The sequence below is a fragment of the Oryctolagus cuniculus genome, chromosome 1, assembly GCF_051225735.1.
Source record: "Oryctolagus cuniculus isolate XC-2025 breed Fujian yellow rabbit chromosome 1, ASM5122573v1, whole genome shotgun sequence".
NCBI lineage: Eukaryota > Metazoa > Chordata > Mammalia > Lagomorpha > Leporidae > Oryctolagus > Oryctolagus cuniculus.
In genome coordinates, this window is record NC_142867.1 from 48,388,725 (window position 1) to 48,412,904 (window position 24,180).

Genomic DNA, 24,180 nt, shown 5'->3' on the forward strand with positions numbered 1-24,180 from the left:
GCAAAAATAAAATCAGGGTAATTTTTTTAATTGTATGATTGTATAGGAAACTCATTTGGTGAGGTTATTCAATACACTTTGGTCTGTGGTTTCTTTCTCTTCCATGGGTACAACTGTAGCATGAGACCTCGAGATCTCTTTGTTTGGGATTTGCTAGGGGATGAAGGACTCTTTATGAGGTTTTCCCATTATAGTCATATATCACATTTACAGGGCCCATTGTTGAATTCATACTATAACTAATATCTAAGCAATGGGTCAGACCTTGAGCAGAGTTGTCAGATACTTTCAGTAGGACAGTGGATTAAAGAGAAGTGACAAAGGCAGCTTCTTTTCTCCTAAATGTATAACTGGATTAACTCTGTCTGGGTTACCAGCTGGGAAGCAAGGTAGGCTAATATTTGCTTAGCTTTGTAATCGGAATTGTTTGAGGGATGATTTGGCTTGTTTGAATTTGAGTATCCAGTAATAATCAAGGGAGATTGAAATCTCTTGTTTTGTTGAATACATATTTACCATGCATTATATTACCTTTTATTAATATAGCAGTTAAAGAAACATTCAGATTAAATTGTCCATAGACTCATTTGGTTGGTATTTCTTCCTAAAGAATAGCAGTGATATATATACCTAGACAATATTTTTCATTTAAGGATCTCAGTACTTTAAAAAGGAAAAATACTATTCAATTTATTCTGAAAACCACTTGAAACTTATTAATTCATTGGTTATTTTGACACTGTTTTGGAAGAGAGTCAGGGTACTTCAAAAAATATGTGGAAAATGGAATTAAAAGATAAGTTTATTTTGGTGCAAAAGTTTTGAAATCCATCTATACAAGGAATCTTCAGAAAGTTCATGGAAATTGTATATTATTAAAAGAACTATGCATGGATTTCTGCCTTTTTCATACAGAATGAACTTATCTTTTAATTCCACGCCCTGAACTTTCTGAAATACCTCATACAAGCAGAGAGTATCACCTTTAGTAGAAACTTCCTTGTGGCTGTCAAAGGAAAAGCATGACCACTTGTGGATGGCTGTTATTCACCGTCCAACTGCCTCTTCCTGTCTGATGCTATGGTAACTGTAGCAACATCTGGAATTATTCAAATTTAATTTTTCTAAAGATAAAAAAATTACTTTGATGATATAAAATGTATGGATCAGGGCAGGCATTTGGCCTAGCAGGTGACGCCCATGTCCCAGTATTAAAGAATCTAGGCTCAAACCCTGACTCTTGTTCCTGACTCCAGCTTTCTGCTAATGTAGACTCCAGGAGGCAACAGTAACAAGAGACTCAGTTCCTGGCACCATGTGGGAGACCTGGCATGAGTTCCCAGCTCTGGGCTTCGTTGTGGGCATTTGGGAAGTGATCTGTGGGCAGTTTGTTCTAGGACTCTCTGTGGGTACCAAAATCCATGGATGCTCAAGTTCCTTTTGTAAAATGGTGTGATATTCTCAATTAACGTACACATAACCTCTTATATACTATAAATCATCTATAGATTACTTAGAATACTTATTACAATATAAATGTAATATAAATATTTCTTTTACTGCATTATTTAGAGAATGACAACAAGAAAAAATGTACATGTTTAGTACAGATTCAGTTTTTTAAAGTATTTTTGATCTGTAGTTGGTTGAATTTGTGGATATGGAACACGTTCTGCATAGAGAACCAACTGTAGATTATTCTTGGGTGGAGGGTTTGTTTGTTTGTTTGAACGTAGGGGAATTTAGGTAATTCTCACAGTAACACTCCTTGTTTTCTCATCTGCTATTCACAGCAATTTGGTAAATTATGGCAAACATGATTGTTTCATCTTGTATATGAGGAAACTGAAGCCCAGAGAGATGCAGTGGCTTTCCTATGGGAAGGTGGGGAGCTGCAGCTGGCCCAGTGCTGAAACCCAGGTCTCTGCACTCCCAGATGCGTGGTATTTCCAGCAGTGGCTCAACTCCCTGTGTATCGTTTTTTTCCACTCAATTTGACATTTAGTTGTTAGAAGACGACATTGATCAATCAATATAGATTAAAATGAGAGAAAATCAATGGGCGCTAGTAGTGAATTGGAGCAACATTATTAAATTTACAACCTTCTAAGTCCAGAGAGTTGTTTAAATCTCCATTTAAAATGAAAGATGACAGAAATGAACTATCTTTAGATGGATTTATGATTAACCCTGTGTGTCTGTTCCTTTGTGACCTATGGCACCGAAGATCATCTCTATAGGAAATTTGCTGTTACAGTACAGCTGACTTTTTTTTTTTTTTTTTTTTTTTTTTTGGACAGGCAGAGTTAGTGATTGAGAGAGAGACAGAGAGAAAGGTCTTCCTTCCGTTGGTTCACCCCCCAAATGGCCACTACGGCTGGCTCTGCGCCGATCCGAAGCCAGGAGCCAGGTGCTTCTTCCTGGTCTCCCATGCGGATACAGGGACCAAGCACTTGGGCCATCCTCCACTGCCTTCCCGGGCCACAGCAGAGAGCTAGACTGGAAGAGGAACAACCGGGACAGAATCCGGCGCCCCAACTGGGACTAGAACCCGGGGTGCCAGTGCCGCAGGCGGAGGATTAGCCAAGTGAGCCACGGTGTTGGTCAATACAGCTGACTTTTCATTATTCTTGTCTTCCTAGTGTTTAACATTTTGTAGTGTGCTGGAGGAAAATTGTATTTAGAGCATAAAATCAGTGCTAACTTGATATTGAGTCTTCTTCTAGGAAAATAGGTATTTTAAAAATCAAATGTATTATTTTTTATTTTTATTTTATTTATTTATTTATTTATTTTGAAAGGCAGAGTTAGACAGTGAGAGAGAGAGAGCGAGCGACAGAGAGAAAGGTCTTCCTTTTTCTGTTGGTTCACCCCCCAAGTGGCCGCTACGGCCGGCACGTTGTGGCCAGAGCGCTGCACCGATTCGAAGCCAGGAGCCAGGTGCTTCCTCCTGGTCTCCCATGAGGTGCAGGGCCCAAGGACCTGGACCATCCTCCACTGCACTCCCGGGCCACAGCAGAGAGCTGGACTGGAAGAGGAACAACCGGGACAGAATTCGGCGCCCGACTGGGACTAGAACCTGGGGTGCCAGCGCCACAGGTGGAGGATTAGCCTAGTGAGCCGCTGTGCCAGCCAATCAAGTGTATTATTTTAAAACTTAGTTGTAATAAAACATTAAGGTATAGCTTAGGCTAGCCTTTGTCTTCATGAGTACCTTTCTTTAAAGGTTTGTGCATACATTTTTGATACTCTTTAATTACGACCTCTGAATTAATATGCATGAAAATAATGCATTGCTCATCATGATGTCCCTGTCCCCAGCCACACTACTTGAAGCTGCTCTGCATCTCCATTACTACCCCAAAACAACAAAACAAGAAAAGACAAAATAATAGCTCTGGACAGAAACCAAGCTATGCTGGATGGATTTTGCCACCTGTTGGCAGAGGCCAAAAAAGACTCAATATTCCTTCACTACCTTTTCTCCTAGGACTGTTTCATTCTCTCTCTCTCTCTCTCATTATAGAGCTTAGCAAATCCTACATTAAGTGAACCCCTTTTTTCATGTGTAACCATACATTTATCCATCTTCCCTTTGGTCCTCCCTTTATTCTTTAATTTAGTAAGCTCTGGAACATTCCTTGCTCTTTCCGCTTTTATTTTCTATCTTCCTTCTATTTATTAGTCCAACAAAGAAAAAAAAATCATAGCCTTAAATGGGGTTGCAAAGTCTGAGAGCCCCGTTAGCAAACTTGTGGGAACACTCCCTGGAGTGATGGGCTCTCCACTGAAGGAACACAAAAGGCCTGTATGTGGAAATGAATTCTACACAGGAAGAGGCCTGGGGCCTGAAGCCTCGGTGGCTTCTGAGCATGCACTGGCATCCCCTGCTGCATCCGAACCGGCATTTCTGTCTCTAACTAACCTGTTTTTTTTTTTTTTTTTCCAAATTAGTAAAGATACATTTAAAATTTTGACATTCTGTTTTTACAATGTAGTTTTTCTCTTGGGTTTAATTGACAACTTGGTTTCCTACTATTTTTACTGCTGACAGGCAGTGGTTTGGATGCCCTAAGGACAGTAATTCTCAAACTTAAGTGTGTGCTGGAATCACTTGGAGCGTTTGTTGAAATACAGATTTCTGGGTGCTGCTTCTGGAGTTCCTGACTGAGTAGATCCGAGGTGAGCCTTAGGATTTGATTTCTCACAAGTTCCCGGCAGGATAGGTGCTTCTGGTCTAGGATCCTGCTTTGAGCCTCACAGCCCCAGCGTCATGAAGCTCGCTCTCGTGTAGATACTGGGCAATGCGTTGCAGTCCATTCTTTGGCCTAATTGTGTGCAGAAGCCATTTCTGGCATGTGGACTGGGTTCTAGTCTGTTATTTTTCCTTTCACAGTTGGGGCCATTTTAGGCTCAGACTATGTATATGGACAGTAAACTTGTTTTATTCTGTTTCTCTAGCCCTAAGAAGAATGGCTAGAACCATTTATGGGATTGGGGTGGGTAGCAAGGCAGCAGGCCTGGATTGATGAGGATCATTTGTATTGTTTCTGTAAGAAAAGGCTCTGGGTTGTGAGTTGGTTGCATTATTCTGTATGGTATTGCTTGATTGTGACGTAGGCATTATATTTTTGCTCCTGTGTACCATCTGGTAGTTGTCTGATTTTTAGTGCAGGTCAGTAATTCATTAAAGGTATTGCTGTCATTACAGTGGAAATAAAGAAAGGAGACAGTTATTTTCTGTGGAAATGTTATTTGGTAATTTTACTGATGAGTATTTGTAGTACTCCAGCTAGTTTATTTTTTAAAAAATAAAGAATATATAACATACCCAAGCTAGTGACAAACGGTAGCTGCTTCAAGGAGTGCCCATTATGGTATTATCTCATAATCGCTCATGCAGAAGGAACAGGTGCAGTGCTGAGCTGGGAGACTAAATAGGCACAGGAAAGACCGAGCGAGCTCTTCCTTATGACCTTTTCAGCTGCTGTTTAATTGAGAGCAGTGCAGCCGAATGTGCGTGATTGAAGAGCTCTCTGTTTGCCCGCCTGTTATAGCTGATTGACATGCATCTAGACTCTCAGATCCTGAGCACTTTAAAAGTCCTTAGGCAGAACGCTAGTCCAGTTCCTTCAATTTATAAATGATGAAATGAGACCTAGATAAGAGAAAGACTTGTCCCACATCACACGTCTAGTAAGTGGTAGGGTTTGCACTTGAACCTTGTCTTCTAATTCTAGGCCTAGTGCCCCTCCCATTACGCTTGGCTGCCTTACCCCTCTCTGGTCTTACTTAGCCCAGAGAGACCTCTCAAGTCCCTTAGTTTCCTATGGAGACCATAGTTGGGGAAGAGAGTTTTTCATGCTTTTGTCTGTCTGAAAGCTCCAGAGACCATTCTCTGGCACGGGGAGCGGGCTCAGTCTCTATCTTCTCTCCATGGCTGCAGCCATTTGACATCAATCTGTAGGCTTAGTCCTGGATCTGGTCAGAAAGATTGAAGGAGCTGAGTTCATAGGATGTCATTTGGGTCACCATCCCTGTCCTGCCCTGGCCAGTTCCTATCTTATTACCCATGTCTGAATCCTGTCATGGTAACTTTCTGTAGGATTTGGACCTGGCTTAGTTTTAACACCTTTTCCTTAACAATAGGAGAGTTGGGAGGAAGACAGAAGGATAATAGAAGAATCTATTTTATGCAAATCATGCAAATAGTATGATACAAATATATTATTCAGTGTTCACCACACCTGTATGCAGCATTATCTCTGTTTTACAGATGAGGAAACCAAGGCTCCGGGAGACCATGGGGCTGCTTTAGGTGACCCAGCTAATGAGTTGAATCTGTTGAGCTCCAAACCCCACAATTATTTCACTGTACCTCTCGGGGTCTGTAGTTTGCCCCTAAACCCCAGGTTATTTATTTCCAGTAAATGATTATTGAGGCCGCTCATCTGAAGCTTACCATCTATTGGAGAAGACAAAGCAATAATCTGTGTAATGTCTAAAAGAGGGGGTGGCATGGTAGTACACAACAGGCAGGCCTAATCTAGTCCAGAGTGGGTAGGAGTACAAATTAGGCAAGACCTGCTACAGGAAGAAACATTTACACGGAGACCCATGCCGAAGCATGCAGGAGAGAACCTTGTGCAGAAAGAAAGACTGTTGTGACAGGAACATAGTGAGCAGTAGTGGGCTGAGATTCTGCTTCTTGAAATCCTTCTCATACTGCCTGCCTACCTAGCACAGTGCCTGGAATATAATGGGTATCCAGTGAATGTTTGCTGAATGAGTACATGAATGGCTGAAACAATGAATGAAAGGCAATGTTGAAAGCTCATTTTGCTTCTTATATAATACATAATAAGTTACCTTGGAATGATTCATAGTTCCAAGCAGCTTTTTCCTCCAGCTCTTGTCTTTCTGTTGTTTTGGGTTTCCTTGCTATATTTTGAATGTCCACACACGTGTCCTGCCTTTCCTTCATAGCCATGGGGTGTCTTCCTGCCTCAAAGAGAGCAAAAACTGAGCTGCCCTATTATCCTCTTAGTGGTTGCCTTGAGCATGAAGTTTGAAATAGCGTCAGTGATTTGATTTTTTCCTCTGGGGATCTGGCAATTGAAAATAAATGTAGAAAGAGCCCCAAAGGAGTTTTTTCTTGGGGGCATGAGAGATGACAGCACCAGTTATTGGTGCATTTTAACAATGCAGAGTTATGTAAGTGAATGAAAAATAGAGGCTATTCCACCAAAGTCAACTTGCCTTACTTAAGTGGTTTTATATTCCCAAAAGCGAGTGGCCCAGAGTAGTTCTGTGACTCCGCTCTTTGCAATATCCCTATTTTATGACATAGAGAAATTGAATTCTATTGTTTGAGGTTCAAACAAATGTTAATTTAAACAATGACAATGCGCAGGGTACTTTCACATAACATCTAATAACAAAAATAAATGTAGCATCCAGTTTCTAAAGAATACATTTCTCTTCTGAAAGTTCTGATAAGAGTAGCACAAGAGCCGGCGCCGCGGCTCACTAGGCTAATCCTCCGCCTAGCGGCGCCGGCACACCGGGTTCTAGTCCCGGTCGGGGCACCGGATTCTGTCCCGGTTGCCCCTCTTCCAGGCCAGCTCTCTGCTGTGGCCAGGGAGTGCAGTGGAGGATGGCCCAGGTGCTTGGGCCCTGCACCCCATGGGAGACCAGGAAAAGCACCTGGCTCCTGGCTCCTGCCATCGGATCAGCGCGGTGCGCCGGCCGCAGCGCACCGGCCGCGGCGGCCATTGGAGGGTGAACCAACAGCAAAGGAAGACCTTTCTCTCTCTCTCTCTCTCTCTCACTGTCCACTCTGCCTGTCAAAAAAAAAAAAAAAAGAGTAGCACAAAATGTTGCAGAACCTGGAGTAGGTAAAAAGAGCCTATTTGTTAGTACCATATACATTGGTCCAGAAAAAATTCCAAGCCAGTTTGAATTCCATTTTTTCCAGATTTAAATCTCCCAGACCCCAACAAGTCCTCTCTGATTTGGCTCCTGGATGGAGGAATAGGTCTAGCTCACAATGAGTTTGAAGGACAGTCTTGATTGATACTGATAAAACTGAATGAATGATCTTTGGTCTTTGATTGTTGATTGGCTTTATTCGTTGATTCGTGTTTTCATTTGTTCACTCATAAAGCATTTGTTGACTGACTCCTGCATGCAGTCCACCACAGATACAGAGACGAGTTTTACATACCTGACCTCACAAAGCCCACAGTCAATGAATGAGACAGATAAGAGTATGTGATCTGAGATAGAGCATGTAAGTGTGCACTGATGTGGGCACCCATGCAACTCTGGCGGTCTGGAAGGTATCCTGGAGAAAGCGAACCTTAGAAGTCCACCGAGAGTCAGCTGTCAGGGATGACTCCCAATGGCGAGCCCTCATGCCTCCCGCAGTGAGGAAGGGGACTTGCTGTAGCTCATCCTGTAATGTTCAAGGTAGTCTTGCCCACATCCCCGACCACAGTAAGGGTAGGCTTGTTAAGCAGGTGTCACAAGTCCTGTTACCTTGCTTCTTTAGGTTCTGTGTAGTGTTTTCAGATTGTGAAGATTGACTTTTGGAGGCTGAGTATAGCTGTAGCTAATAGCTTATAGAGAATTTTATAATCTAATTTCCATTTGAGGCATGTTTTGTTAGAAAAAATTGTTTATTTGTGAGGCAGAGATACATACACATGGGGAGTGGAGGGACAGAGAGCAAGAGCAAGAGAGCATGAACTGCTCTTGCCTGATTCATTTTCCCAAATTCCTGCAGCAGCTACACTGGACCAGAGCAAAAGCTGTGAGCCAGGAATGCACTTCAGGTCTCCCTTATGAGTGGCAGGAGCCCAATTATTTGAGCCATCACCATAGCCTCCTCGAGTCTGCATTAGCAGGAAATTGGAATCAGTTGCTAGGGCTGGGAATCAAACCCAGATCCTTGGATGTGGGATGAAACACTCACCTCTCCACCTGAGGTTTCTTTCAGAGTTGGTGGAGGGAAATCAGGTGGTCAAAAGTATTCCCCGCCAATGTATGTAGTTATTGTGTGATACCCAAACCATTATGGTAGAATAGGAGCTGTTAGTGCAGTAAGGAGTTTGGGAGCTGGACTCTTTCACAATGAAAAATGGGCACCATGATATAGAGAACTGGTCAAGGAAGGGACACTTTTCCAACTTGCCAATGACCTGCACAGTCATTAAGAACAAGCTCCCTCTTAACCCCCTACCCGCCCTGTCACCTCCAGTACCAGGAGAACAATTTAGCTATAGCACTTGCATAATGGGTGATATGACCATGTGCACAAAGATGAATAATTCTACAATGTGCAGTAGAATCCCATGTCAGGATTAGTATTAACAGGGAAGCCAGTGAAGGGGTGGGAAGTTCAGGAAGGTTGCCTGTCTGGGGTCACACAGCCCACTAGTGTAGAGCTGGCACTAGAACCCGGGGCTCAGGCTGGTTTCTTAGCCTTTCTCAAAGCCTCATTGGCTAGATGAGACTTTCTCAGTTGGATGGTCAGCAAGTCAGCAACTGATTTCCTTGGAATTGAAAGCAGAGGTCTCTACCAATAGGTTTGTTGGTCTGTGCTGCTTCCTCTCTTTGCTTCTCCCCTTCCTGCTCCATCAAACTGACTCTGTGTGGGTCCCTGAACCCTGAGGTGTAGCCCTCTCCCACACTTGCCCTGCTGTCTTGGGCCAGGCAGGCAGCCTTCCTTTGAGTGTGCACCTGTTTGTGGGATTCCAACTGAGACTGAAGTTTGGGTAGGCAAGGAGGTGAGGCTGGAAGAGATGCTGTGTTTTCAGAGGTAACCTCTAGTGCTGATTTTAGAGGTCTTTTCAGTGCCTGCTGGCAGCAGTCCAGTGCAGAAGGAGCTCTGGATTCACTAATGCTTGCTTCATGGTTAGACTTCCGTGCATAATTAGTATTTTTAAGTCATTTTATCTAAAGACTTCAAATTTAGAGACTCTAAATGCTTGAGAGACATTTTATGGATCACAGCTGAGCTAGAAGGCTCTTGGTTTCTCCCCAGCCCTTACTACTGACCAGCTGCTTCTAATCATATTCAGTGAAGTCCTGTGATAGACGCATGCTTCTTCCAACAGCTTGTAGAAAATGTCATGCTCCAGGTTGGTCTGGGTCTTTCTGAGAAGCTGTACAAGAGTTTCTCAAACTTCACTGTGCAGTCACATTGCATCTTGTCAGAATGCAGATTCTGATTCTATAGAACTGAGTCAGCGGGTCTACTGTATGTCTAATCAGCTCCTTGGGGCGCCAGTGCTGTGGTCTGAGCCTAACCCTTTCAGTGGTGAAAAAATTGTCAAATGTCAGACACAGAAGGGGCCTTCAAAATGCCTCACCAGATCTAAGTCTGTGACTTTCCAAAGGAGAATATAGAGATCCAGAGAAGGAAAGGAACTTGCCTGAGGTCCACACCACAAATTAGTAGAAGAGACCGGAACTGGATCCGAGGTCGTCACTTTCTTTTTGTGTTCTATGTGTACTTGTCCTCTGCAGATCTGGTTTCCTACCTGTATTATCAGGTTTCGAGCAGCCTCAGAGAACCACAGTCAGACATGTGGTCGTCTAGGCTCGCCGGGAGCCCTTCTTTCATTTCCCGTGTCAACCTTGGGGTAGTAAGCAGAGCTTCACTGATATAAGGCTTGGTGTTCCATAATGCTAGTTTAACAGGCCTCGAGGGTCTTCCGTGCTGGACAAGGAGAAGTGGATGGGGCCACAAGGTGCCAGACTGCATCTTTAGATTGGGCTAACTCAGGTTCCAGGAATGAAAGGTAGGTCTGGGACACTGATCCAGCCTTAAGACTTAGAACTTGCTTAGCACTTTGACTTTTAGAACATGCTCAGTGGCCAAGGGGACGTACTTTTGGCACAGAGACCGAGTCAGATGCTGGAGATGTGGGAATAGCAAGGACGCCAGAGAACATGGCAATGGTGTAGCCATGAAGGAGGTCCTGGGAGTTGGGGAGAGGCAGAAAAGCAGACAGTTTCCAGTGATTGAGGTAATTGTGCAACCCATTTATTCTGTAAATATTTGTTGTGTGCCTACTACGTGCCAGTGCTGAGGTGTGCACTGGGGGGTGTGGAGATGAATTTCTAGAGCTCTGGTCTCAGACACTCCCAGGTGGATTCTGCGTCAAGACAATCTCTTGGAATAAGAACAAGGCATGACTTTGTTCTTGGTGCAAGGGCTTGTTAGGTAGGATTCAGGGGAAATAATTCAGGATCATACCTGCTGGACCTTCTGGCTCAAAGCTGGGCATGGTTCCTAGAATAAGTCAGATGCCGAGCAATGAAAACCAAAAACTAAGGGTAGGGCAGGAATGACAGCATGCTGATCTCGCTTTTGAGCTGCTAACCTCTGATCCTTGAGGACAGGACTGGGATAGAGCTGAGTCGGCAGGTAAAGGTCTTACTCTGCCCTGCTCTGGCTCTGCTTATGAGAACCATCCTGCTCCTGTGTAATGGAGAGGGAGATTCTGGAAGCTTCTTAGGATCAGGCCCTCTGGAGCAGCATGTTATTAGATATCTCTTGTTGGAGGAAGTGACTAATGCCTCACTTAGGAAAAAGCTGGTGAACTGGTGCTTTTTTTTTTTTTAAGATTTATTTATTTGAAAAGCAGAGTTATGGAAGCAGAGGCAAAGAGAGAGAGAAAGAGAGAGTCTTCCATCCGCTGGTTCACTCCCCAGCTGGCTGCAATGGCTGGAGCTCGGCCAATTCGAAGCCAGGAGCCTGGAGCTTCTTCCAGGTCTTCCACGCAGGTGCAGGGGCCCAAGGACTTGGGCCATCTTCTACTGCTTTCCCAGGCCATAGTAGAGAGCTGGATAGGAAGTGGAGCAGCCAGGATTCGAACCAGTGTCTATATGGGATGCCAGGACTGCAGGTGACCTCTTTACCCGTTATACCACAGTGTCCTGAGACTACAAACCAGTCTACATTTGAAATTGACTTCTGGGCCGGCCGGTGCCGCGGCTCACTAGGCTAATCCTCCGCCTTGTGGCGCTGGCACACCGGGTTCTAGTCCTGGTCGGGGCGCCGGATTCTGTCCCGGTTGCCCCTCTTCCAGGCCAGCTCTCTGCTGTGACCCGGGAGTGCAGTGGAGGATGGCCCAAGTGCTTGGGCCTGGACCCCATGGGAGACCAGGATAAGTACCTGGCTCCTGCCATCGGATCAGCGTGGTGTGCAGGCCGCAGCACGCCGGCCGTGTCGGCCATTGGAGGGTGAACCAACGGCAAAAGGAAGACCTTTCTCTCTGTCTCTCTCTCTCACTGTCCACTCTGCCTGTCAAAAAAAAAAAAAAAAAAAAAAAAAGGAAAAGAAAAGAAAAGAAATTGACTTCTAATGATTGAGCTGGAAGAGGTGCAACATTGGTAATGACCTTAATAGTTGAAGAAGAACAATGCCTGCACCTAGTAGCCCTCAGTAAATATTTGTTGACAAAGTAGGTGTTAGCAAAGTGCTCTGTAGTTTATAAAACACTTCTGAATGTATTCTTTCTCCCAGACTTTTGTGAGATAGGCAGAGTATTATACTCATAAACTGGGGCTTAAGATGTGACATTCATTGCCTGAGACCACACAGCGAGTAAATAGTGCTGACACTAGAACTTAAGTCTTTTGGGTTTTACTCTCATGTTCTAGCTTGAAGACACTTTTGAAAATACAGGCAGTACTACTAGGGGTCTTGCTGTTATAAATTTGAGTTTTGGTACTTATTAAACAGATATTTTAAAAAATATTTATTTTTATTTGTTCGAAGGGCAGAGAGAGAGAGAGAGAGAGAGAGAGAGAGAGAGAGATTTATCTATTTTCCATTTGCTGGTTCACTCCCCAAATGCTTGCAACAGCCTGGGCTGGGCCAGGCCAAAGGCAGGAGCCAGAAACTGAATCTGGGTCTTCCACATGGGTGGCAAAAAGACCCAAGCACTTGAGCCATCATCTGCTGCCTCCCAGGATGCATATTTGCAGGAAACTGTATCAGAAGCAGTGGCCTAACCCTCTGTGCCCCATTGCCCACTCCAGATATCTTTTTTTTTTTTTTTAATGCAGGACATTCTTTTGAAAGGAAAAGTTCTTCTCCGTGTATTTTTACCAAATTGAGCCCTTAGGTCTCTTTATTTTTAATAAGGAAGAAGCACTAGGGTCTAGAACAGCTAAACCAAGTACTATTGCTGCCTACTCATTAGCTCTTCCTGATTAGATGGAAACTAAGAAAGGAAGTGGCAAAGGCAACCATTTTGTGTTTAGCAGGAGTGCTTATATGTATGGCCTTGAACCTTCCTTCCTTTTCTTTGCCTTCCAGAAGGCCATTGGGATGTAGCTCCTTTCACAGGACAGTAATGTATCATGTATCTCTCTCTCTCTCTCTCTCTTTTTTTTTTTTCTTTTGACAGGCAGAGGGGACAGTGAGAGAGAGAGACAGAGAGAAAGGTCTTCCTTTGCCATTGGTTCACCCTCCAATGGCCACCGCGGCTGGCACGCTGCGGCCGGCGCACCACGCTGATCCAATGGCAGGAGCCAGGTACTTATCCTGGTCTCCCATGGGGTGCAGGGCCCAAGCACTTGGGCCATCCTCCACTGCACTCCCTGGCCACAGCAGAGAGCTGGCCTGGAAGAGGGGCAACCGGGACAGAATCCGGTGCCCCAACCGGGACTAGAACCTGGTGTGCCAGCGCCGCAAGGCGGAGGATTAGCCTAGTGAGCCGCGGCGCCGGCCCAGTAATGTATCTCTTTTGCCTGAAGCACATGTGCAGGTTTATGTGTATGTGTATGTGTATGTGTGTGTAAGACAGCCAGGCCACTGGGACCTTAGAGACTTGTTAAGTTACTGTGTCTTTTTCTTGGGGTCTGATCTCCTTGGGTAAAGTTGCTGTTGTTTCTTCTTTAACAATAAGTTAAATATAAGAAATTTCTCTGAAGAACTTGGAAGACCTTGGATTCCTGTAAATGGCTTAAAAATAAAAACGTACACCTGGAAGGTTTTGTTGGTTAGGCCCCAAGTTTGCCAGTGAGTGGAAAAGTGCTGGCCCAGATCCCAGGCCTGTTGTGGGTGGTTTTATGCAATTGTCAGTGATGACAGTGACCTCCGGGCCTACTCACTCTGGTCAAAGCTTTTAGCTGGAGTTTTCCATATTTCCTGTGCTCTGTTGTTGTTATTGCACAAATTGTAAAGGTGGCAAACATGGAGAGAAGTGATTGATTTTATTCATAGACTCAAACTTTATGTGAAAGAGCAAAAGGGAGAGCTAAGGGCCGATGGCAGTGTTTCTGAGGCTCTGTTTCTGCCCACCTTCTTGAGCTGGCTAGCTTCAGTTTTCCCCTCGCCACCCTTTGTCCCATTTCCATCTCTTGAACCCAGCATCTGTCACCTGCACTGCCTTATGTTTATCCCCAGTCTTGCCTCCATGTCTAGCCTTCCCACAGCTGCCAGAGTGCCTGGGCCACACGTTCCCTTCCTGCCAGCCCTGCACCGGCCCTTAGGAGTGTGTTCTCTCCGAGTGGCAGAGCTGCAGGGAGCTTGTGGCTCTCACTGATCTCTCCATCCTCTGTGTCACCACCCCTTCTTTGCACAGACCTGGACTGTAACCAGACACGCAGTTCCTGCGTACACCAGGTCCTCTTTCCTGCCTCTGTACCTTTGCATATGATCTTCCTTTGGCTGATTGTAGTTTTTTAGCTTTTAGTTCAAGTATTACGTTCTCTGCGAATTTTTTTTTTTTAATAAATGTATTTCAGGGCAAAATTGGTACTTCCTCTCCTTTCAACTTTTGCTGTATTCACATGTATTCCTACTGTATTGTTTATTGTATAATTCTGCAATCATTTGTTTGAATGTTTATCCCTCTCTTTTATCCCAAGTGCATTCACTGGTACCATTGTTGAGGACTGACTTTTCATCAGGCAGTGGGCTAATTAAGTATTTTTATGTACATTTGCTTATTTCCTTTTCCTTGGGTGCTGAGCCAATTATTACCTCCACTTTATGGACTAGGAAATTGAGGCAGAGAGTTTAAGTGATTTGGCAAAGCTCGTTCTTGGTAGACCTGGGATTTGTGCCATTCACCATGCTAGATGCTACATATTTGAAGTCCAGTGTTACTTAGTCCCTTCCCTCCAGGAGTGTGTGGCCTAGCAGGTGAGGCAGGTAGGCCAGAGCATCAACCCAGTATGCTCAGTGCAGTGAGGAGGGTGTTGGGTGTTTGAGAAGCTGTGGGAGCCAAGGGGTGGGGGCTGACTCATCCCGAGGAAGGGCTGGGGCTGGGCATGCACCTACCTCTCAGTGCACTCAGTGGTGTGTTAAATTGTTTCCCCCTAGGACCAGTGCTCAAAATCTCAGCCACCTTTTCCTTCACTCTCTGGATTCCCAATGCATCTGGTGCACCTTCGTCCCAGCAGGTGTAGAATCTGTTCTGCCTGCACCCTGGTGCAGCCCCGTTCACATAAACTGCTCCAAGCGTGTGAGGGAGATGCATGAGAGTGTGAAGGTTTCTGGAGCACCAGAAGTCTCTGGAGGTTGCCTGTGCTTGGCTCGTTTGTCATTGCCTAGGCTTCCTGGAGTGTTTCCATCCTAGGGAATTTTTTTCTTGGCCTCAAGACAGAACTTCTAAGAACATGTCTCAGGATTGGGCCCTCTGGCACTGTGTCCCTCTCACCCCACCAGCTCTGGCCAGCCTCTGCTCTGTGCTGGGTGCTGTGCTGCTTGCAGAGCCGCAAGCTCTGAGGCGTGGGCTGGCTGCCCAGGGGCTCAGGATCCAGTAGCCCAAACCAGGGGAGGGGCAGATGGGTGGCTAGGCCCAGATGGTGATGCCTGGGCCCATGGCAAGGCTGGATCAGTAGACAGCAATCAACAGATGGGAGGAGAAGAAGGTTGCAGGGTCAGGGAAGCAGGCAGATGTTACAGATGGATCAGCTAGAGAGGTGTGCAAATTGAGGGATAGCCAGGTGGGCCGGGACTGTCAGAGGAGACAATAAGGAGAGGTGTGAAAAGGCTGGCCCCAGGATTATTATCTGAATTTCTTTCTATTAGGGTAACTCTCAGATGGAAGTTAGTGTCAAACCAGGCAGAGACTCCAAAGAATAACAGTTTGATCTGAAATCAAGAGAGGTGAACTCATTGCCCAGTTATGAAACCATTCCAGTTTTGCAGGGCACAAAAAAAGGAGCAAAGGGAGTGGGGAGCAACTAGTGAGCCTCTCCTGGGTGCTTTGTGCTAGATTCATGGTATGTTATTTAGCCCCATGTATCTGCATTTATAGATGGTGAAACTGAGGCTGAAAGTCAGGTAGATAGAAAATAGGAGAGGATGTGGAGCAGGTGTGATGCCAGAGCTTCACCTCAGCTTGCTGCTTATTCTCAGGGGACTGCACCTCCCCAGGGAGACAGTGTAGTGAGTTCCTAAGTACCACAGGGAGTAAACACTGACCAGTGTGAAAGTGCCAACCAACGAGCAAAGAGCTGTGAATGATCTCTTTGCTAGCTTGGAGTGTGTCACACCTAGAATAAACCCAATGTTTTCTGCAAAGAGTCAGGTTCTTTCGACTTCCTAGTCTCTGCTCTAAGCATGACTGTCCCTTCCTAGGGTACTCCAAGCTCTGGGTAGCAGCCCTATGACCTTGCAGTCTCAGAAAGGTCCCTCCACCTTCTGCTCTATGCTGGTGGCTTGATGAATAACCCCAAGACAATTTAGGCTGGCCTGACGGAGCCCTCTATGAGAGCGTGTGTAATCTGTCTTACTGCCAGAGCTCATTTGAGCTCGTTTAATAATTGAAGGCCCTCGTTAAACGTTTCGCAGTTTGTCCTTGGTGGACAGGAGCAGTTTGCTGTGTGTAAGTGATACGCCATGTTTTCCAAGGACGCTCTCTGTGCTGAAGTGCGGCTGATGCAGCAAATTCAGACATTGCCACTGGGGAGCTTAGATTTCGCCGAGTCCTCTTTTAAAGAGACATCTCTCTTGTCTTGTCTGTGAGACCAACCACATGAGGCTCAGTGGCTGGTGCTGGAGATCACCTGACTGGGAATTTTGGCCAGGCAGGGTGGGCTCTAGAGACTCTCGGTGCCTCCTGTTGTGCTGAAGAGTCAGTGCACTTTACCACTTTACCACCAAAAAGGGAACCATTGCCCATCTTAGTACTGTGATGTTGCCCTGGACTGGTTGGTCTGGGCCAGTTCTAATTGCAGTTGCCCCCAAATCATGTGTTCCTCCTGGATTCCAGGCCTTTGCGTATGGTGTTCTCCCTGTCTGCCTCTGTCTCTGTCTCACCTAGTCCACACTGCTGACCTCGCCTTCCTTTGCAGTTCACTTCAGGTCTTGCTGTCCTTGGGTTAAGGGTGCTTTTTCTGCACCCCCCATCCCCACCCCCAGGCCCTTTGTGTCTACCTTTCTCAGCATCATTGGCCATGTGGGAGTTGATCTGTTTACTTGCCTTTTTCCCCAGTGGACTGAGAGCTCTTGGGGTGAGGGAATCATGGAATGCATCAACAAATGAACAAATTAAGGTGCTTGTAATTCTGCTGCTGGGAAAATGATAATAATTAAGGAAGAAAATCGACATTTAGTGAGGACCTGTTATATCCCAGGCACTGAACTAGGTCTTTTATAGGTGGTATCTCATTTAATTTCCACAACAACTTTGCCTTGTGGATCTTAGGGGTTATATGAAGAAGTCAGGCTCCCTGCAGCCTTTCCTTGTTATCCTTCTGGTTTTGGACTGACTCATCATAAATGACTTACTTTATAATTTAATAATGAGTACTTTTGAAACTTAAAAAAACGCTTTCTTTTAATTTTACAGTTTCACAGTTTAGCATTGAGTACAATAATGTATCAGATGACTGTCAAAATGCAGAATCAACTCTTTGCTGGAAATAATTACACTTTGCCAAACCCGTTTATTTTGAGCAGCTCCAGCGTGTTAATGCCCTGCACTGTAAATTCAAGCCTTGTGATGTATGGATTATGTGGGGGGATCGGAGTGGCAATTAAACCAAGTGCAGATCCACTGGCTGGGTGGTAAAAAGGGAAATAGAACATGTCCTTTTGTTAAATACATTCCCCCGAAGATAACTTTGTAATTTGACAATCTAGGCAGCTGAAAAAATTAGGAGCTGCTTCACTGGAGAAGCTGGCCTGATTTTTCAAACTTGCATCTGGAAAATGAAGCCATTCATTCTCTTGGTGATTCGTGGGTCTGAGTGCCTGTTTCTCAGGCTGTAGGCAGCTCGAGACCTGCAGGCATGGACTTGCTCCAGCCAGGACAAGTCCACTGTCTTATGGGGATGATTGTCCTTGGCTCTAATCTCACATTATGGTCTTCCAAAAAGGCCACTGTCCCCTAGTCCTGTCCTTCCTAAAGTGAGCCTTAGCCCAGTAGAGTGAAGTTAGAGTTGGAAAGATCTGTATTTGAATTCTGATGCCCATCACTAACAATTGTGTTTTTCACTGAAAATTGCATTTCCTCATCTATAAATGGAGATAATTCATTCAACAATTTATTTCTTGAGTATCTCTTATGTGCCATGCACTGTTAAAGACATTTGGGAAATAGAAGTCCTTATTCTTGTGGGATTTATATTTTGGTGAGGGAAGGCAGATATTAATCTAGGTATAATAAATAAGAAAATTATAGAGTGTGTTAGAAAGTTTAAAAATAATAAAAAGAACAAAAAGGAGAAATTCTTTTTGGGGAATTCTGGAGGGTAGATGGGGAAGTGTGGGTTGCGGATTTTAATAGGCTTCACTGAGATGGTGACAAAGATGTGGAGTTGGTGAGGGACTTGGCCACGCAGATACCTGGGGAAGAGTGTCTCAGTGCAAAGGCCCTGAAGTGGGAGCAGGCCTCACATGTTCAGGAAGCAGCAAGGAAGCTGTGTGACTCAAGCAAAGTGAGCATGGAAGAGAATCACAGATGAAGTGCGAGAGGTAATGGCGACAACATATCTCCAGGGGTGTGAGGACTTAATGATGCGTTATCTCTAAAGCACTTTGCTATTCCATTCTACTTCCGCAGTTTTACAATGGTACGGTTGCTCTCCCAGTAACCCAGGCTCCCTGAAACTTTGGTGAGACTTAGATGTCTTGCTTCTCTTTACCCCCATTGCCAGTCATTTGTTCTGTCATGTAGCTGTGCCTCTCTTCCATCCCTTTTTCCTTCTTCCCGTTGTCCTTAACCTAGTTGGTGGCTGCCTGCCCATTCAATCACAGTAGCCTCCTAACCGGTAGATCTGTTGCCTCCAGTCTCTCCATGACCATCCCTCCCCATCACCCCATCTTTTCTGGCCATGATGCAACATTGGGCCATCCCTCTCCTGCTCATAATCCTTCAGCTGTTCATATGTTCAGCATCTTTTTAACATCTACTAACACTTAGTCATTTGAATTTAGTCTAATGGAGGAAACAGACTTGAACATAATTATAATCCCAATTCAGAAATGTTTGTTTTTACCCTAACTTGCTTCAGAAAGGAGTTGGGGTTCAATGATTTATTATGTAAGATGATGAGTAATATGAAGCAGCTCTCACCAAATGCACAAAGTAAAGTTCTCTCTCAACCTGGCATTTAGAGTCTTCCCAGTTTAGGCATAGACCTGCTTTTCTAATTTTATCTCCTGCATCCAAGTTAAGTAAATCTTTTGCTGCAACCAAGGGGATAACTTGCAGTTCTGTAACATGACCTTCTTTTTCACACTTCAATAGCCTTTGCTCACACTCCTCCTTCTGCCAGGAGTGTCAGTTTTTGCTAGTCCACGTTCTGCTTATCCTTCCAGACTCAGCTTTAGTTGGTACTTCTGTGGGAAGTCTTCCCTGATCTCCAGGTCCTAAGCAATCCCTCCCTTCTCTGAACTTCTGTGGCACTTCTCTTTTGTCAGTCACCAATTTTTAATCTTGGATTTTAGGTAGTACTTGTGTGCATGGGAGTGTGCACGTGTGTTCTTGCTTGATGCACTTTACTGGATTATGAACTTGAGGCCAGATCATGTTCATCTTTTAGCACCAGTAGCACCTGGCACAGAACCTTTTCCATAGAGGGCAGTCAATAAATCTTTGAGTGTGTGAATGGATGGATGTTTCCCACGCCATTGTATCCGGGGAGGGATTTGCCTTGAAGGTGCTTTCTCCTTTGCTGCTATAAATGAAGTACCAACAAGTTCCTGGAGCCCAGATGCATTGACCCTGCAGTGAGCTGCCGCCGTCTGGTGCTGTAACTGAGAATGTGCTTTCTTGTAGGGCAGCCATGATGTAAATAGTTTCTATGAGTAGTTCCAAACCAGCACTAGTTCCCAACACCTGACTTAGAAACATAATTTTGGAGGCTCGCTCACTCGTAAGTTGGGGATTGCTTCTTTTTTGAAGTGCTCCATTTGTACCAGCATGCAGGTGGTGTCTGCTGAACTTACAGGCTATCGAACACTGCCCACAGGCACCATGGGGCGGAGCAGGAACAGAGAGCTTGAACCACACAGCAATGATGAACTGCGCTTCTTAGCTGTGTCACCTTCAGCAAATTACATCACAGATCTGAGCCTCAGTTTTGTTTTGTTTTTAAATATTTATTTATTTGACAGAGTTACAGAGGGAGGGGGAGAGAGAGAGAGAGAGAGAGAGGTCTTCCATCAGCTGGTTCACTCCCCAAATGGTTGATTGGAAGCCAGGAGCCAGGAGCTTCTTCTGGGTCTCCCACATGGGTGCAGGGGCCCATAGACTAGGGCCATCCTCTGCTGCTTCCCCAGGCACATTGGCAGGGAGCTGGATTGGAAGTGGTGCAGCTGGGACTCTAGCCGGCACCCATATGAGATATTGGCGCTGCAGGCTGGGGCGTTAACCTGCTCCACAGTGCTGGCCCCTAGTATTCTTACTATTTTTTTTTTTTTAAGATTTCTTTATTTATGTGAAAGGGGGAGAGAGAGAGAGAGAGAGAGAGAGATCGATCTTCCATATGCTGGTTCACTCCCCAGATGGCTGCAACAGCCAGGGCTGGGCCAGGCCGAAACCAGGAGCCAGGAGCTTCTTTCAAGTGTCTCATGTGGATACAGGGACCCATGCACTGGGGCCATCTTCTGCTGTTTTCCCAGACACATTAAAAGGGAGTTGGATGTCAAGTGGAGCAACCAGGTGCTGAACCAATGCACATATGGGATGCTGGCATCACAGGCAGAGGCTTAATCCGCTATTCCTCAATGCTGGCCCCAAACCTCAGTTTTAGAATCTGTAAAACAGGGTAAAAATACCTATTGGGAGCCTTAATGAGGATGAACAAGGTGGCCTGTATAAAGGACAGTACCTCCTAAGTTCTTCTAAATCCAGCTTAACCACAGTCGAAGGAATAGTAAATTTAGTTCCCTTTGCATCTCTGAAGTTCCTGTGGACTAAGAGAATGCCTCTTAAACAGTACTGTGCATATGAATCACCTGTGGGCTTCATAAAAATGCAGAATCTGATTTTGTAGGTCTGGGATAGAGACTGAATTTCTGCATTTTTAACAGTCCTATGTTGCTGATCCAGGGACCAGACTTGGAGTAGTGAGATGTTAGGGTAATAGTTCTCAAACTATAGCCTGCTTCTAAATCACCTGGAAGTCTTGTTAAAAGAGATTTCTTGGCCGGCGCCACAGCTCACTAGGCTAATCCTCTGCCTTGAGGCACCAGCACACCGGATTCTGTCCCGGTTGCCCCTCTTCCAGGCCAGCTCTCTGCTATGGCCCGGGAGTGCAGTGGAGGATGGCCTAAGTACTTGGGCCCTGCACCCCATGGGAGACCAGGATAAGCACCTGGCTCCTGCCATCGGATCAGCGCGGTGTGCCGGCCGCAGCACGCCGGCCGCGGCGGCCATTGGAGGGTGAACCAACGGCAAAGGAAGACCTTTCTCTCTGTCTCTCTGTCTCACTGTCCACTCTGCGTGTCAAAAAAAAAAAAAAAAAGATTTCTTGGCTCCATCTCTAATGATGTACTCATATAGTATGTCTGGACCGGGGCTGAGAATGCAGTGCTAATCATTTCCCAGGTGATCCTGATGCTGCTGATTCCTGGACCACACTTTAAAAACTATTATACTAGGGGGATAACTGGGAGGAAGAAAAAATATGTAAATGACAGTACTTGCTCTACTCTGGTATATTGGTACCCCCCCCCCCCGTGCTTTTAAAATTGTACTTGTCCATACAAGTATTATCTGACCAGGCTCTGGAATGTCTTATTAGTAATTAAATAACAATCACCAATACTGACAGAGCACTTATTTTGTGCCAGACATTGTGCCAAGAGCTTTATATGGGTCCATTTAATTCTTCTTTAAAATGTATTTATTAAAAAAGATTTACTTATTTATTTGAAAAGCAGAGAGAGAGAGAGAAAGAGAGAGATCGATCCTTCATCTGCTGGTTCACTCCCCAAATGATCTCAACAGCCAGGGCTGGACTAGGCTGAAGCCAGGAGCTTAGAACTCTATTTGGGTCTCCTGCTTAAGGGTCCAGGGCTCCAGTACTTGGGTCATCGTCTGCCAGGGGCATTAGTAGGAAGATGGACCCAAAGCAGAGCAGCAGGGACTGTAACCAGAACTCCTGTGTGTGATGGTGGCAGCTCAGCCTGCTGTGCCACAAGTCTGGCCCCTTAAAATTTATTTTAAAAATTTTATTTTTAATTGACATACCATCTTGTATGTATTTATGGAGTATAATGTGATGTTTTGATACATGTCTAAAGTATGGGATGATTAAATCAAGTAATTAACAAATCCATTGCTTCACATGCTTGCCACTTTTTAATGGTGAAAACACTTAAAATCTCTTTTAGCAATTTTGAAATATACAATGCATTATTTATTAAAATTACCATTCTTTGTCATAGATCACTAAAGCCTGTTCTTCCTGTCTCTCTGAAACTGTGACTTTTTGAGCAACATCTCCCCTTTCCCAATAATTCCGCTTAACTCTGATAGTAATCATACAAAGTAGATCTGTGATTTTCTAGCTTGTGGTTTCCCGCAGTAACTAATTCTTAAGAGTCATCTGTTGTGTCTGCTTAAATGACAGATTTCTAGGTTTCTACGTTGATTCTAATTTGGTGGGCCAGTGCTCCCAGGTAATTCATATGATTAGCTAAAGCTGGAAATCTCTGCTGTAGTTCATCGGCTGCTCTGCTTCTCCTTCATTTACGCCCAACACAAAGTGCCAATTTCAAAGAAGTAACCTATCAACATAACACAATATATTTGACATTAAAAATTTGCACTCAGACAAGTTTTTCTTTGATGATTCAAAAATCTTTTAGGGGGACTGGCACTGTGGCTCACTTGCTTAATCCTCCGCCTGCAGTGCTGGCATCCCTTATGAGTGCCGGGTTCTAGTCCCGGCTGCTCCTCTTTCAGTCCCGCTCTCTGCTGTGGCTCAGGAATGCAGTGGAGGATGGCCCAAGTGCTTGGGCCCTGCATAGGCTTGGGAGACCCGGAGGAAGCACCTGGCTCCTGGCTTCAGATCGGCATAGCTCCAGCCATAGCGGCCATTAGAGGGGTGAACCAATAGAAGGAAGACCTTTCTCTCTCTCTCTCTCTCTCTCTCTCACTGTCTAACTCTATCTGTCAAATAAATAAATAAAAAACAAAAATCTTTTAGGATTTCCAAATGCCTTAGAGGCCCCTCCCCTTTTTTAAAAGACTATTTATTTATTTGACAAGTAGAATTACAGACAGTGAGAGAGAGAGAGAGAAAGGTCTTCCTTCCATTGGTTCACTCCCCAAATGGCCGCAACAGCTGGAGCTGCGCCGTTCCGAAGCCAGGAGCCAGGAGCTTCTTCCTGGTCTCTCATGCGGGTGCTGGGGCCCAAACACTTGGGCCATCTTCTATTGCTTTCCCAGGCCACAGCAGAGAGCTGGACTAGAAGAGGATCAACCAGGACTAGAACCGGCACTCATATGGGATGCTGGCGCCGCAGGTGGAAGATTAACCTAGTGCGCCATGGTGCCAGCCCCTAGAGGCCCCATTTTTACCACCCCTGGACTGTAGTGATACAGAAAAGATAGGCGATAGAGCATTCTATTTACCATAAAGCCAAGGAACCCATGTCAACCATATAACATTTAGCTCTCTCTTTTTAAAATGTTTATTTATTTTTATTCATTTGAAAGGCAGAGAAGGGGGGGGAGAGAGAAAGAGAGAAAGAGAGAAAGAGAGAGAGAGAGAGAGATGGAGATGGAGATCTTACATCTTCTGGTTCACTCTTCAAATATCACAACAGCTAGGGCTGGACCAGGCCAAACCAGGAGCCTGGAACTCCATCTGGGTCTCCCATGTGTGTGGCAGGGACTCAAGTACTTTAGCCATCATCTACTGCCTTCCAGAATGGACATTAGCAGGAAGCTAGATCAGAAGTGGGGTAGCTGGGACTCAAATCGGGCTCTCCTGTATGGGATGTGGGTGTCCTAAGTGGAGGTTTAACCTTCTGTGTCCCAACACCCACCCCACATTCAACTCTCTTAAGCATTTTATTTGGAACATTATTCTAGGACATTGGTCTTCATTGTATCCAGAAAGATTATGTGATTCTGTGGGATTTTAAGAGAAATGAAAACTTATAGCTTGCTTTTCTTCAGGCAACAATGTTTGTGTGTACTTCGGCCAGCAGGGCTCAACCACTTGCTTGGAGCATGCCTCATTGCT

At 45.1% G+C, this 24,180-nt stretch overlaps 1 protein-coding gene across 50 annotated transcripts in view; it reads left to right on the forward strand.

The window, feature by feature from the left end:
* SERGEF (secretion regulating guanine nucleotide exchange factor) overlaps positions 1 to 24,180 on the forward strand; it is a 247,749-nt gene that overhangs the window by 87,800 nt on the left and 135,769 nt on the right. The window lies entirely within an intron of this gene.